The 12,217-nt window shown below is 34.7% G+C and overlaps 1 pseudogene; it reads left to right on the top strand.

The window, feature by feature from the left end:
* Positions 1–758: 758 nt before the first annotated feature.
* LOC110697969 lies at positions 759–11,640 on the top strand (annotated as a pseudogene).
* Positions 11,641–12,217: the final 577 nt, after the last annotated feature.

The following is a 12,217-nucleotide window of genomic DNA, read 5'->3' on the forward strand; positions in this document are numbered from 1 at the left end:
TTCGTGGTCAGCTCACAGAGGAGGGGGTTAGTTGGGGAAGGGCGTTGGTTTTTGTGGTGGTTTGGGGTGCGATTAGGGACCGGCGAGCGGCGGTGGGGGAAATGGGAAAGGGAGGAGGTGCGGGGCGGGCAGCGATGGGGGAAATGGGAAAGAGAGGAGGTGCGAGGCGTCGCCGACCAAGGTGGGGGAGGCTAGGCGTCGCCGGTCGGAGGTGGAGAGGCCAAGCGTCGCGGCTGGGGGTTGGCCGCCGGCAGTGGTGGCTGGGTTGGTGATTAGGTTTGTTTTTTATTTTTTTTATTGTTTATAAAATAATTTTTTAATAAAAAAATCAAAGCTAAGGTGGTTAACCATTTTATCCATAAAGGTTAGCCATAAACCTAAAAAAGATCACTATGGTCAATTATTCTAAACCTTGGTGCCATTAAAGAGAGTTGGAAAAAAATTCGTCTCCCACGTAGAAAAGCTGAAACCTGGAGGCCACCATGTAGAATTTCCCTTTTTATTTTCCCCAATTTTTAAGGCCCATTTACTTCCTCTTTTCCCCACAACCCAATAAAGTCGGTTTTTTTTAATGTAGAAATTCAATTAATTAATTTATTTTCTTAAAAAAAAAGAAAAAATTTCCCCATTAATAAGTTATAGTATTTGATATTTGGGAAAGATATTCAGGTTGAAGGAGAACGAGAGTTTTCCAGATTGCTCTTCTGTCTTAAAATTTAATTAATTAAAAGGTGATGGCGTTTTCTTACATATTCTAAATTATTCTTACTTGGTTTATTTTACTGTATTTTAATTATGTTATGTTTATAATAAATTAATAATATTTCATTTGATGATTTGTGGGTTTATTATCTAATTTCTTTTCTAGGTTGTTCTTTGGTTGCAATTTTAGGGGTATGTTTTAGGGATTTGAGATTTCATTTTTTCTGGGTTTTTGGTTTTTTTGTATGGGTTCAAGTTTTGATAGATGGGTTATGATTGTTTTGAATTGGGTGTTCTTTAGATTTGGAATTTAATTGAGAATTATTGAATTTTGCTTCTGTTTTTAATTTAATTTTTCAATTATTTTTGGTGGGTGAAGATCCATAGAAGATCTAGTATTGATTTATTTTTGTTGGCAATTGTTTTTTCTAGAGTATAAAGATTAGGGGTTTAGTGATTGACTGCTAATTGATTTTTGGTACTTTTGATTTAATAATTTGATGAGTTATTGCGAATTTTGTATATATTATATTTTAGTGATAGAACAGCTGATTGGTCTTTAAGCATTGGGTTTAGGTAGTAAACAGGGGCGGATCCAATGTCCACTAATTTTTTGAAAAAAATTAAAAAGTTTTTTTTACAAAAAAAAAACAAAAAATAAAATAAGTTTAAATAGAATATTTGTGTATTATATTGTAAGATGTAAAACTGCAGCCCACTGATTTATTTTTACCTCCCATCACACACGAGTATGTGGGTTCAAAAACCATAACTCACACTTTTTTTTTTTCTTTTTGTTTCCTGCTTTCCTCAATTCTCAAGACTCAAGAACGCAATTACCTCACTTCCTCTTCCTCATTCCCCCAAATTGTAAAACCCTAACCTTTTTCCTCTTCCTCTTCCGGCTGTCCCTCTGTCCGCCTTTCCTCTGTCCCGCAGCCGACGCGGCGACGCGTCATCAGCCAAGCAACGATTCCGACGGTCCGACGTGGGGCGTCGTCGTTGAATTTCGTCCTCGTACTCTGGTAGTGAGGTCAGTGAATTTCTTTTCGCTGATTTAATGTTTTATTGGTTATAATTCGCTAATTTACTTCTCGATTTGGGGATTTTTTTTTTTTTGCTAAATCGTTGAATTTCATATGCTAATGTAAATTACGATTTGGGGATTTTTGAAGATGGTTTCGAGTCTTTTGACTGTAAATTACGATAGTTTTAATTTGTCTTCATAATTTATAAGTCCCAAATGTTTTTTTTTTTTTAAATTTGGTTAGCCGATTAAAAACTGAGGATTGGTTTTGATTAGCCGATTAAGGGATTTTTCCTCTAGAAATTGAAGTTGTGCTTGACTGCTTGTGACCGTATATTTGAGTATTTGAGCCGTATGATAGTATAATTTCTGTTTAATTTATGTTGATTATTATTTCTGATTTTCTATTTCATTGATATTGATTATTGAATTTATCATTCATTCATTGATTTCATTTTGCATTTATCATGTGTGTGTAGCAGACTAGCTGTATATACCATGAGTTTAGAGTCATTTTGGAAACGTGCCGGAAAGTCACAAAGGTCTTCAACTTGTTTGAACTTATGTACTGAATATTTAATTATTATATTTTTATTCCTTTGTTAATTACGATTCCAAACTTCCGAAGTTTCAAACCCACATTTCGAAAATCTTGGAGACGCCACTGATAGGAAATTATGCATGGATTCTAAATTTCAAGCTTTTTATGCTAATGCCAAGACATTCATGTGCAGGTGAATCATGTCTGAACATCAGATTGACGAATTCGACTACATGGCTGATGAGCAGGATGTTCCTGAATTCATTGACGAAGTGGATGGGGAGTTTTATGCTAGAGATGATGGCAATTTAAGAATGGATGAGTATGAGGCGGTATGTAGTATCTCTATTCATGTGGTTTTTCTGAGCTGTCTATTATCAAAGGACCACTGTTTTTCTGTTCATGTAGTATCTTTATGTAGTATCTCTATTCACAGTGATGATTTTGATTGTACTATGTACAATGTATGATTGGTTGTACATTAAAAATTGGCACTTACAAAGTTATTGAGTAGAATTTGATCTATTTTACATAAATAGTCAATGTCCTTGATAATAATAGATTTTGATCTATTTTACCCCAAAAGTCTTTATCACATCAATAAACAATGAAATTATTTGAATCTCATCACTTACCTTAGTGGCTCTTTAAATAACAATAAAAAAATAAAACATATAAAATTGAAATTAATATTACAACTTACGGTTTCACCTACAATTTCATAAATCAAACATCTACTCACAACTCTCACAAACTAGACTCACATCATAACCCATTAAACCCAACCCACTTACTAAATGGCTAACCCATTGATGTAAACTATGCCTATGGGTGAGCAATTTCCATGAAAATTGAAAAATGCTCGAAAAACAATACATTCGTAATTACACCTATATCCCTACTACATATGTAGGATTTACATTGGCCAACAACAACAACAATAACGTCTTAATCCCAAAATAATTTGAGGTGGCTAACATGAATGAATCGTAATTAGGATTCACGTTGGTCGAGAAAGTAAAATTTGACTACTTTTTTTATTTTATTTTAAAAAGAGCATAAATGGCGGTTGAATTTCATGTCTCCACCTTGCTTTGAAGAAATTGGAGCTACTACTTATATCTGATATGGTATGCAAGTTTCTCTGCATTTTGCATACTTTGTAAATTTTCATTTCTCTCCTTGAGCTTTATACTTTGTAAATTTTAGTTGCACACCATATGTTTGTCAAAATTCCTCAATCTACTTATCTTATTTTTAATTTAATTTTTGCTTTGATTTATTTGTTCTTGCTGTTCAATTCCGAAAGGTGCTAACTTTATCAATCTCATCATAAGACATGCTGGGTTTTTTCTGTTAATTAGTTTATTGTATTTAATGTAAACTTCTAGTTATATGTCTTGCCTATTAAGTGTTCGACGAAATTCCCTTAATCCGGGGTTGTTTTGATGTTTTAGGAACTATTAACTGTGATTAAATTAGTTGAATTTTTCATAAGTTTCTGGGTTTTTGCTGTTGAATCTTTATAATTTAACACCATATGACCAAAAACAGAGCAAGATAAACCTGGTTGATTACTTTAGTTGTTTTTCTTTTAATCTTTTTATTTGTAAGAGTTGTGATCTATTGATAATCTTTCAAATTCTAATGGTTGGAACTTTGAATCTTTGATGATGGTCAAGGTTGGAGGATATGATGCGATTAAAACACAACATTGAATGTTCGTCTTTTTGCTGTAACTACCATTATTCCGTTAGTGCACATTGTCTGTTCAATGAAATTTTCATTAGAAATCGGAAGTTGTTGAAGAATAATGGTTTCATGGGGAACTAGGTTGATATATTTATCAACTAAGAGAACTCTTTGGAAGTTTAGAAGGGTGTTTTTGAGAAAGGTACATGTTGGAACTGATGTAAACAAGTATGATTTATGTACAACCCTTAATTCTTGTACAAAGATTCGAAATTCCCAATTGGGTTTGCAAATACACGCAAAGATAATTCAGTATGGTTACAAGATAATTTAATATTGAGTAGTGCGCTTGTTGATTTTTATGCCAAGTGTTTTGGGATTGAAGATGCTAGGAGCATGTTTAGCGAAATGAAGCAGCATGATGAAGTGTCATGGACATCTATTATATCGGGGTATCTACAGTATGGATGTGGAGTTGAAGCCAATTTCTTTTTCAAGAAGATGCTAACAAGCGATATTCAACCTAATTGCTTCACTTATGTTAGTGTTATTGCTGCCTGTTCTGCTGAAAAAGAACCTCTTAAACAAGGCTTACTAATTCATGCTCATGTTATAAAGCTTGGTTTTATGGTTGACAATTTCGTGGTTAGCTCCTTGATTGATTATTACTCAAAATGTGGGAGTGTAGATGCTGCTGTTTTGACCTTCAATGAGGCATCAACTAGGGATAGTATTGCCTACAACTCAATGATTGCTTGTCACTGCCGTAACCTCTACGTTGAAAATGCAGTCAGACTCTTTTTACGCATGAGAAATCAGGGTATTAGCTCTACTGATTTCACCATGAGCAGCATTTTGCATGCATCTGGGAGGCTATCAGTTCTCCAGGTTGGGAGGCAGGTGCATGGCTTGGTAACAAAATTAGGTTCTTTGACCAATCTGTTTGTTTTGAGCACTCTGATTGACATGTACTCAAAGAGCGGTAGCGTTGATGAAGCTCGTTATGTTTTCGATCAAACAATTGAAAAGAACTATGTTTTGTGGACAACTCTAATTTCAGGGTATGCTCAGAGTGGAAGAGCAATAGAGGCGCTAGAGCTGTTTGATCACATGATGGGCAAAGGGTTTTTTCCTGATCATATTTGCTTTACTGCAGTGCTCAGTGCTTGTAATCATGCGGGTTTACTTGATAGAGCTGTAGAGAACTTCAACAAGATGATGAAGGATTATGATCTGTCTCCTACAATGGACCAATATGCTTGTCTAATTGACTTGTATGCTAGACAAGGGCATATAAGAAAGGCAATGCAATTGATGGATAAGATGCCTTTTGATCCTAATTCTGTCATATTGAGTTCACTACTGAGTTGCTGCAAAACATATGGTGCCGTGGAATTGGGAAGAGAGGTTGCTGATCAGCTCTTTGCTCTGCAGCCACAGGATTCTGCTGCATACCTAACAATGGCTCACATTTATGCTGAAGCTGGCTTATGGGATGAGGCTGCCAATATCAGAAAATTGATGAAGCCAAAAGGACTGGAAAAGTGTGGAGCATGGAGTTGGGTTGAAGTAGATGAACAATTGAGTTATTCTTAGTTGGTAGTCTTGGTACATCATGTCATTATACATCTCTCAATAAGGGCACCTTAATTTGGGAAACAAGGTCTATCCGGGGAAAATGTGAACCAATGATGTGGATCAACTACTTGCAGGGGAAGTGCGACAAGAAAGTATAATTATGATACATGTGATTTACCTAGGTATTGCTCTACTCTCAATAATAATTTTTTGTGTTCTATCACTACTATGGGTGTTTTTTAATCATTTTTTTCATTATTTTGTTTGTCTTCTGGTATTTATTCTTATTATTGGCTTACCTGCTAAGTGTAGTTGGAACTTCAATTCATCTAAGGTATTAGCTTGTCTCGAGGAGCCAATTCACCATGGTGTCGTACTCCTGTTTTGCAACATCAACCTGTAAAGGAAAACCCAAGAAAAGGCAGAAGAGTGCAAGAGTGAAAGGTAATCGATGAACACATACTTTAAATTAGGCTAATACATATGTTGCATATACCGTGCATGTTTGGGTTGAGTGTGACATCAGCTGGCATTAGTATCAGCTCATGCAATATGTACACATTTGTCGTCGTCTGATAAGTAATTAGGAAACCTAGTACTATCATCTTGTTTTGCATCCAAGTGGTGAATAATCACTGGATTTGTTTTATGGTATAGGTTTTAAGCCTTTTGGTTTACTGAATTTCATTATGGTTTTTGATTGAAATATTACATTTCCCTCCAGAATCCCTACTCATTGTTGAAGAGAAACATTGAGTCAAAGTAGAGCAAGTTTGCTTGCGCCCTACACAATCGGTATTCAATCAATGGTCTTAATGATATGTCACTTTTTACAAGATCTGAATATTTATTTTCAAAGTAAAACCTCTTCTATGTTCATTGGTGAAAATTATGTACCAAGGGCCTAAGGGAATCTCTGTTAGGTTCATCCATTGAAGGTGAGTGATCAGGCCAAAAGGTGTAGTCAACTTCAGTGTATATATATACTATCAAGCCTTTTTGAGTTGGAAGAAGGAATGTGTTTGTGAACTTATTTGTCTAAATGCTACAGTTCTTGGATCTGCTTCCAAGTGATTACTGACTACTGAGTAAATGCATATAGTAGATTTTTTTTGTCTTGCATTTTATCATTCTTGTGTACGATAATTTTATGCTATATTGAACAATGGAGTTGAGTAATGTGTTACATGCTATTTTAAATGATGCTTCTTTCTCTAACAGCGCACTCTCACGTTTCAAAATTCATTATCACATTGTCTTCTTAATATCTCATAATTAAGGATATGACATGATTTTACAAAACACCCTTGATAATAGCAAAATCACTCATTTTTAGTAGTGATATCGAAATATGGTCATAAATTATTATGACTCCGTATTATATTTGAAAGGTGACAACTTATTTAGTACTAGAGATATTTATGAAACAGAATGCATATTATGCTAGTAATTTTTGTGGGATTATTTGTAATTGTAGTTAATATAAGTTTTAAAATTTAAAATTCGTATTTTAATTTTATTTATAATAATTTTTTTGGATTGGGGTTAGTGTATAGATTGCTGGAATGGATGATGAAATTACCTTAAAGTTATGGCATGTGGGTTCTTTAAGCAAGATTCTACAAGATTAGTGTATTTGGGAGGGCAGGGGAAGACATGAAGTTGACCCTGATGAGTTACGTTGGTTTTGGCTTGAGGAATTAGCTAGAAAATGTGGTGGTTATACGCATATTGAAGGTGTGTATTACCTCGTTCTAGGGCTGTCATTAGCTAATGGGCTTAGAAGGGTGTATAATGACTCGGAGGTAAGGGATTTGATTGACATAGGTGTGACAAACAGATGCATTGAGATGTATGTTTTATATGGAGTAGATGAGCCTGAACTTTTGCCATTGGAGTTAGAACCAGTAAATGAAGTCATTAAAACACAATCCAAGAGAAAAGCTAAAAAATTGACCCCTAAGAGGGGACCACCCACACATATTGTCACTCCACTTATGAAAATCCCTCGTAAACAACAAAAACAACCCATATACAAAGATTCTCCTATGAGCAGAAAAGATGCTTCTTTGACTCAAACAACTCACCAAAAGCTACCTTCCCAATTTCACACATTTACTAACTCTAGCAAACCAACTACAAATACCCCTGAATATCAACTATAAACCATACCCACCCATCCACAAACATCCACCCCTCAACTTGAAACCATATTTATCCACATAGAAAAAGCCACTGTTGAACCAAAAACCACATTCTTACACCCAGAAATAGCCACTTTTGAACCAGGCAACACATCTATACATCAGCATACTTCCACCCAAGTCCCATCTGATTATGACTGGTATGATAGAAGACCAGATAGCCCAATTCCATGTAATGAGCTACTTGCTAAAAATAATGAAGTAGAAGAGCTAAGTGATCCTGATTATGAAGCTGAGCTAGAGGATTTTGATAATGATATTTGCTATGAGGATTTAGCCGATGAGAATTTAGATGAAAATATTGAGGATGAGGTAGATGATTTAAAAGGGTTGTTTGAAAGGTGGGACTAATATGAGCATACCACTAAAATGAGGTAGAGTTAATTGAAAGGTGGGACTAATATGAGCATACCACTAAAAGGTGGGATTATTTATGTCAATTTTTCCTTATAATTATTATAAATAGGCTTTTTTTTTTTTTTTTTTTTTTTTTTTTTTTTTTTTTGTTTTGTGCCTGTAAATTCAATCTTTGATATCTAGTTGGTTTCATTCGATCTTAAGCTTGTGGGTACAAAGAAAATCCTTTGATTGCTCTATTTGTTGCTCAAGGTGGTGTCTTTGTAGAGATTAAGGATTTGTTACATATTTCGTACGAGTATTAAAGTTTGTATTTCATTTTGGCCAATAATTTTACTTTAATTTTCTAATCTTAAGAAAAAAACAATTAATACTGCCTCCATTCCAAACTAAAAGTCTTTTTGTATCCAAATCCTTTTTATGATTCAAAATTTATGAGAATATTTTTGTATATACTAAGTAATTTCATATTAATATGTCGATAGAGACATAAGATTTTTCATTTTTGCTATATAAAAATGGACAATTTTTCAATGTACAACCAGTTGTACTTTGTACATGATATTATTAATGATGCTACTTTTATTACTTTACCCATTTGCTTATGCCTTGAAAATGCATGATTTAAAATTTAGTATTGGTTGTACCTTAAAATGGTACAAACGGTTATAAAGTGAAGTTTCTTATCAAGAGGTGCTGCCCCTGGATCAGATTATACTTGATGTACAATTACTTTTTTTTTTAAGAGGTAAGCGGAGCCACACAGCCCAGCCCATCATATTATAGGAGGAAACTATGGGTGGGAGCGCTCGGAGATGTGCTCGATCCCGGGTCAAGACCACGGAATGTGAGTGTAGCTCCACTGAGCTATTCACTCACTGCACAACTGTACAATTAGTTTTGTCATCAAAATAAATTAGATCTTTTTAGGGAAAAAACAAGATTGTGGGGCAAGTGTATGTAAAAAGACTAGAAGTGAAGAGTGGTTGCCGTACAAGATTGCTCCATCACAACATATTCACATTCACTCCCTAGTCCCTACCTTCATTCTGCAAAACATAAAATCACTTGCACAATTTCACACTCTTTCTCAACTCATTAAATAAAATCTCCATGTTGGTTCAACTACTTGATCAGGTAGCGCTAGCAATCCCCCCATCCACAGATAATCTTCATGTATTTCTTTTTAGTATGCCTTAAGCGTTCGTGAATTCCGATTATTTTGTCTTCCACTTTCTAATTTTTGGATTTTTTTTTTTTTTATTGTGGGTTCTGTTCCTGCTTCTCCATCATGGGTTTTTATTTAATGAATTTTTTGTAGTACTAATAATTTAATTTATGCCCTTTCATGTATCTATGATAAGTACTATGGTCTAAGGATTATTTATGTTTGGTATGTCCCCTGCTTCCTCCTTTTCAGATATTTATAAGAAACTAAACTACACTGTCTAAGTTATCTTTTTTGCAACTTTTGTTTTCATCTGGTGATTTTTTTTATTTTTGGTAATGATGCAACATTATGAGCTCCAACAGAAGAATAACATGGAGAAAGCCGGAAGCGCGGCGGAGCAATTACATGTTTGCACTGAGACTACTGCTGAATCATGCACCAAGCTCTTCTCCATAAGGTATGTTACATACTCCTTATGTCCGAAATTAATTGTCGCGTTCATAGCGTAGTTTTGTATACCTAAATCTGAACAGAGGTTAATTGTACTTTATAATTAATCCTATTGTATTCTGAAGTTGTTGAAACGCACTGTGAGTTTATTTTATGTCCGAAATTAAGGTCTTTGCAAAATCTTGGTATAAGGCAATCTGTTTATAACATTTTTTTGCTACAGAAGAAGTGTATAATCACTTATAACTTCACATTATATTAGTTGTTTGAGATGATATGCTTTAATGTTACACCTAATTCAATTGAAAAGGATTTATGCTTCTCCATAAGTTATGTTATATACTCCGTAGTACGTACTCGATTCTATGAACTTGGAAGCATATTATATTAAACACTAATAAAATTTCAAAGTGAGATGAATTTTTTACTGTAACCTGTAATTTTTCATATTTTCACCTCGCTAAATCAATAGCTTGTACTGTCTCTGAATTTATGCACTTGTTGTTGTTCTGCAACCCTTCTGTTTTACCATTTCATCAATGTTTAGGTATTAGTTTATCAACTGCTGCAAAATCTCTTCTGAGCTACAAGTATGAGTGTATAACACTATTCTGATTTAATTTTCCCCTGCAGACAGTATGTTTATCTTTCGCGTCAAAAGAATATATTTCAGAATTGGCCATTCCCGGAGAAATACTTAAAATCGTGCCTTGAGTATGGTGTTACAAACGTGCTTCCACCTCTTGAAGCTCGAGTTGTACTTGAAAGGACAAGTATCTCATGTGATAAGGGAAATGTGGCGAATGTAGGAAATGATCATGACACGTCAGTTGAAGCAACGATATCTATGAAATCTGAACAATTCCAGTTGGTAACCCTTTCATGTAATGACCAAAAACAAGAGGAAGAGAATCCTTCTGACGTGCTTAGTCCGGGTTATAGGTACATGAATGAGGTTACACCCATAAGTCCTAGTGTAGTATCAGCGCGAGAGGGGAATAAAACAAGGAAGTGGAGGCGTAAAATGAAGACTATGGTAGAGATTTTTGCTACTGCAAAGCATTGCACTTTAGAAGAGGTTGATGAAATGAATGACTTGAGTTGCACTTCTGTTACACCCCTGGATATAGACGGAGAACACAGGAGAAAAAATCAGGTTGATTTTGAGTACTTTGATTCTAAATCAGAGCTCACAGATGATGGTGCAGATTGTAATAACAGACTGTCCAAACGTATGCCAGTGTTAAAGCCTTGGAGCAGATTACCAAGCTCATCATTTAAATCAACTAATTTAATTACCAAGGTATATATCAATCTCGCTTTACTATGGTCTTGCATTTGATTTTTGTTATTATTGTTACAGTTTATGAATATTTAAGTCTGATAATAGTACTACTATACACTAATGAATCAGGCTAATTGCCTGAACAATTAGGCAACTGCCTCTACTTGCGCGTCTTTCCTCTGGTTCTATTGATAAATTTGTCTGGTGTTATTTTCCTAACTTTTTCTCAACTAACACGGAGTAATTACTTTATGTCGCGACAATCGGACAAAAGGATGTAACAGGAGGACGCGACTTATGATTCAAAATCATCATTCGAGCTGCAGGATGCATATATATTTATGTCGAAGTGAAATACTTGAGGTTGAATCTCATATTGATTATCATTTTGGGCACTGATTGTCATTGCTATTGGAGATCTGAAGATCTGCGTGCTAAACATTATTGTGGATTTGTAGAGTTAAAGAAATTTAAAGGTGATGAGGTTTGACTAACAATACATTTACAGTTAAAGATGTTATGCACTTGTGATGTTTTTTGGCCTCATCTTTGCTTAACTATACAAATAGACAAGTCATGCATACATAATAGTTGTTCAATCGTGTATGTTAATAATATGTACTACTTCGTACATCCCTTAACGCATCTCTAAACTTTTGATACACCACATACTACTACTCTTTTGGCAGAGAAAGAAGACATCAACGCAAACAAAAAGCAATACATGCATAAACCAAAGTTTTCTTGCACCTTAATTTAATTTTACATCAATGTCATCCTTTTATCATGTGCCTAATCAGCTAATCTTGATACTATATAGTAACTTATTCACAGAAGATCTATACATTCCAACCGATATGATGACTAATTTCTCGAGCCAAATCGAGCAATCACACCCTCCCCCCAAATTAATAAATTCTTGCATTACAAATACGGAATCCTCTATTCAAGGTCTCATTAAGTTGTGTAGATGTAGGAAGAATTATCAACAAAAAACTTTTAAGTCCTCAACTAATAATGATCAAAGCAATGATGTTGTACCATGGAGACTTCATCTAGTGAATATCCTAGAATCCCCTCAAGCTCATATCGTCGTGATTATTCTACTAATATTTGATCTCGCGATGTCCTTTATTGAGCTCTCTTCCTCTTAACACCAACCAAATGCAAAGATGTGGAAGGAAGAAGACTACAAACATGGTTTCATTGG

Source organism: Chenopodium quinoa, unplaced genomic scaffold (assembly GCF_001683475.1).
Source record: "Chenopodium quinoa cultivar QQ74 unplaced genomic scaffold, ASM168347v1, whole genome shotgun sequence".
Taxonomy (NCBI): Eukaryota; Viridiplantae; Streptophyta; class Magnoliopsida; order Caryophyllales; family Amaranthaceae; genus Chenopodium; species Chenopodium quinoa.